At 39.8% G+C, this 4,224-nt stretch overlaps 1 long non-coding RNA gene across 1 annotated transcript; it reads left to right on the top strand.

Annotated features, from left to right (window-relative positions):
- Positions 1 to 911: 911 nt before the first annotated feature.
- On the top strand, positions 912 to 3,359 carry LOC134635576 (uncharacterized). Its single transcript, XR_010094960.1, has 3 exons — positions 912 to 1,287; positions 2,106 to 2,278; positions 2,599 to 3,359. It is a non-coding gene; the product is annotated as an uncharacterized LOC134635576 (long non-coding RNA).
- The last annotated feature ends 865 nt before the right edge of the window (positions 3,360 to 4,224 follow it).

Genomic DNA, 4,224 nt, shown 5'->3' with positions numbered 1-4,224 from the left:
CAATTCAATTTTATTTATAAAGCGCCAAATCACAACAACAGTCGCCTCAAGGTGCTTTATATTGTAAGGTAGACCCTACGATAATACATACCGCTCATTATATCGCACTCCGCTGTGATATAATGAGCTGTCACGGTCACGTAGCTTTCCATTGCCCTGGAGGTCCACCCATTTGTAGTAGTTAGGGCAACAGAAGATGCCTGGGACAGTTCAGCCATAACTTAAATCTTTTCCTGCTCATACATGCTTGGAACGATCTTGCCACTAAAGTGGACGGGAACGGGATATCATAGTGTGGCTCAAGCACGTTCATCATAGTTTAAACCCCTTGTTTTGCACAACGGAATACGGCCTCCCGTCTGTAGCTAAACACCCCAATAGCTTTTGTAATAGCTTTAGCCCGGTCGGACTGGGCAGCAAAGGGCTGCTTAATCTGCGAAGCAGCGAGACCATGAAAGGTCAACCGCGTTATAGCGAGGGACCACTTTACATCTGTTTTTACCTTTACCTTTATGGCAATAATTTTCTCAGCAGCAGCTTTATTACTGCCCAGGATCCTGAATTCTCTTACAGATCTACCATGTCATTTCCTAATGGTATATATTTATGGAGGACCACAAGAGCCACGCGCATCGAAATAAAAATTTCTGTGCTTTAATAATGAATTGTAGAATAAATTCTGCAATTGTAAATTCATTTTTGAATTCCAATTTAATAAACTGCATTTCAAAATCCTTTTTCCAATTGCACTTTAATAAACTGCATTTTAAAATCCTTTTTTCAGTTGCACTTTAATAAACTGCAGTTCAAAATCCTTTTTCCACTTGCAATTTAATAAACTGCAGTTCAAAATCCTTTTTCCACCTGCAATTTAATAAACTGCAGTTCAAAATCCTTTTTCCACTTGCAATTTAATAAACTGCAGTTCAAAATCCATTTCCCTTTCCTGTTCGCTCCGGGATTAGCTGCTGGATTAGCTCCTGGATTAGCTGCTGGATTAGCTCTTCGATTAACAACTTGCTGGAGGCTATTCAAATTAGCCACACCGTGGGATGTAAGGAGCTCTCTGATTGGTTGGTCAGACACAGGCTGTCTGCCAGCCTGGATTTTTCTAGCTCATAGCTTCTCCCTGCTAAGAAGCGTGTGTGCTTGTACAAAGGCCGTTCAGCCTCGGGATTTACACTCGGCTCGACACGGATATGTGAAGAATGAAGGGACCCTGCAGCGAAACGGAGAGCCCAACCTCTGACTGAGTACTTGTTTACGCAGTCTGACCACCTGTTGAAGGTAAGGTGCTAACGTGGCTAACGCTAGCATCACCGCACGTAGCCCCATTATTTTAAGGTCATCTTAGCTAATGAAAGTTTTACGTCGCAGCTGTACGAGCTCGCTACGTGTTTTGTAAGCTGCTGTGCTCTTCACAAATAAAGCTGGAAGCAGCTCAGACTGTTAGAACCAGCACTGAGGCCTGTTACATTTATACAGTGTTAGAGCAATGGCTGCAACCTACAGCCTTTAAACTAGCGATTACAATGCTGACAGTAAACTCGTCAGTCCAGATGTTACCACATTACTTTGTGATACTTGGAGTTAAAACAACTGAGACAGGCTGATTAAAATAACAGCTGTCAGTTCTCTCATTCCTTATATCAAGACTGGAGATCACACTACTGATTTCAGTTCATTTAATATGTGAGTGCACAGATTCATTCTCAACTGGACATAAATGATGATCAAAGGTTGTATATATGATGAATTCATCCAATCCCAGCCTCTAACACAGTGCGCTGAATCTTAGCTTTGAATGTCCAGTATATTCTAATCAGTGCAATGTAAGCATTCACTGAACCTACAGTATCTACACCTGTGTGGCAAATGTGTGGTAATACAGATAATGAAATTTCATTATTAATACAATATACATCATGAAAAATGAAAGCTGAAATTGATTCAGTTTAGTACTTTTCTCTGTATGCTCTGTGATTATAAAGGCCTTAAATTCTGTGATATATATACTGTAAATGATTTTCACAGAGGTCTTAAAGTAGTTAAATCACTGCTGATAGTCTGGTTGTTTGTATTTTCACATGTTTTTGTGTCTATAGGGCTATTTGATGACGATATGAACTCCTCTGGGAGATGAGGACACACCCACATCTGTTCCATACTGCAGCCATTGATGGTGTTACAGCTCTGAGGCAGCTTTGGGCCATCAGACGCACACACTGGAAAACCAGCACCTGGACTTCATGCAGGAGAGACGGCCTCAGTGATTTAGGTTCATAAGCAAGTTCAAACATTTCTGGCCTCTTATCACTTAGGTTTTTTAATCTCAAAAGTGAATGCATTTAAAGCAGGAACTGCACACCTAGCTGTCAAAAGTTTGGCAGCATGAGTAAAGTTTTGTAGGGTCCTTGTTAAAAATTCCACAAGCACCACATTTGTCATATATAGTTCATTTTGTACAGGACATTTTTGAAATTATAAACTATATATTCTAGTTGTCCACTTGTCAGTAATTTTTGAGTAAATGGATGTCACTGATAAATCAGTGGTGATTCACCTGCAAATGTTTTTAACAAACTTTGTTTTTTGTAGAATTAATCAGCAGCTGTGGAGAGATGCATTTGAATATCTTCTGGTTCCACTTTTCCTAACCTGGAAGCTGAGGATGGCTGATTTCTGACAGGGACACACACCTCAGCGCTTATCATGGGTGTTACATCCTCTGTGCCGCGATTCCAGAGAAAACGAGAGAGCAACGACCACTCATTAAGACCAGCCAGAAATCTGTCCCTTTCTGGCAGCTGTGGAAACTTCCAATAAGAAAGTTTGCATTCTTAGAACAATGCTGGGTCATGTGTGATGTGTCATCATATGAGGATATTACATTTTGCCTTAATTCTGCTCAATTAAGTGTTTTGATCGTTGATCCAGTATGGCAGCTTTGTATTGTGCTGCAAGTTAAAACCTATTGTCCTCATGAGCACAGCATCTAACAACTCTCCTTAAAAGAAAACGAATGACTTTAACTGGACACAATGGTTTCCAGTGGGAGATACATTCATCACTCATCCGTGACACTGGAGAAGTCACCTGGATGAGTGATAAAACAATTTCCCATGGAAAATCCAGAGGAACTAAACTTTGTTGTTTCTCTGGGCTCAATTTCAGCTCTAGGAGCATCTCTCAGAAGAAAACATTTTGCCAATAATCAGATAAAAAGATTGTTGAACCAGGTGGTATTCTCTGGAGTTTAAGACCAAAACTGAACTCAGTGAAATGACATTAGACTGGAATTCATAAGATGAATAGAAATACTGCTGAAGCTGAATGATATATGTGTGTGTGTGTGTGTGTGTGTGTGTGTGTGAGAGAGAGAGAGAGAGAGAGAGAGCGAGAGAGAGAGCGAGCGCGCGCGCTTTGTTTTCTCCAATTCACCAGGTCTGTAAAGTTCAGTATGACTGTGGTACATGATACAAAAGAATAAATACAGAAGAATAACAACTTTATGTGAATAACTTTACTCTTCTTAAAAATAACTCATAAAACAAGTAAAAGTACAAATGTGTACAAGTTAGAGACTTCCTCAGTAAGTTTACACTCTTTTGGAGTGATTTTAATGGTGTGTTAAAGAAGAAAGAGATTAGAGGTAAAGTAGAGGATGCAGAGTCCATCATCACTGAGGCCGTCTCTCCTGCATGAAGTCCAGGTGCTGGTTTTCCAGTGTGTGCGTCTGATGGCCCAAAGCTGCCTCAGAGCTGTAACACCATCAATGGCTGCAGTATGGAACAGATGTGGGTGTGTCCTCATCTCCCAGAGGAGTTCATATCGTCATCAAATAGCCCTATAGACACAAAAACATGTGAAAATACAAACAACCAGACTATCAGCAGTGATTTAACTACTTTAAGACCTCTGTGAAAATCATTTACAGTATATATCACAGAATTTAAGGCCTTTATAATCACAGAGCATACAGAGAAAAGTACTAAACTGAATCAATTTCAGCTTTCATTTTTCATGATGTATATTGTATTAATAATTAAATTTCATTATCTGTATCTTTACCACACATTTGCCACACAGGTGTAGATACTGTAGGTTCAGTGAATGCTTACATTGCACTGATTAGAATATACTGGACATTCAAAGCTAAGATTCAGCGCACTGTGTTAGAGGCTGGGATTGGATGAATTCATCATATATACAACCTTTGATCAT

This window comes from Pelmatolapia mariae, linkage group LG2 (assembly GCF_036321145.2).
Source record: "Pelmatolapia mariae isolate MD_Pm_ZW linkage group LG2, Pm_UMD_F_2, whole genome shotgun sequence".
NCBI classification, from domain to species: domain Eukaryota; kingdom Metazoa; phylum Chordata; class Actinopteri; order Cichliformes; family Cichlidae; genus Pelmatolapia; species Pelmatolapia mariae.
The sequence above is the reverse complement of the archived record's forward strand: the minus strand, read 5'-3'. Positions and strand labels throughout refer to the sequence as shown.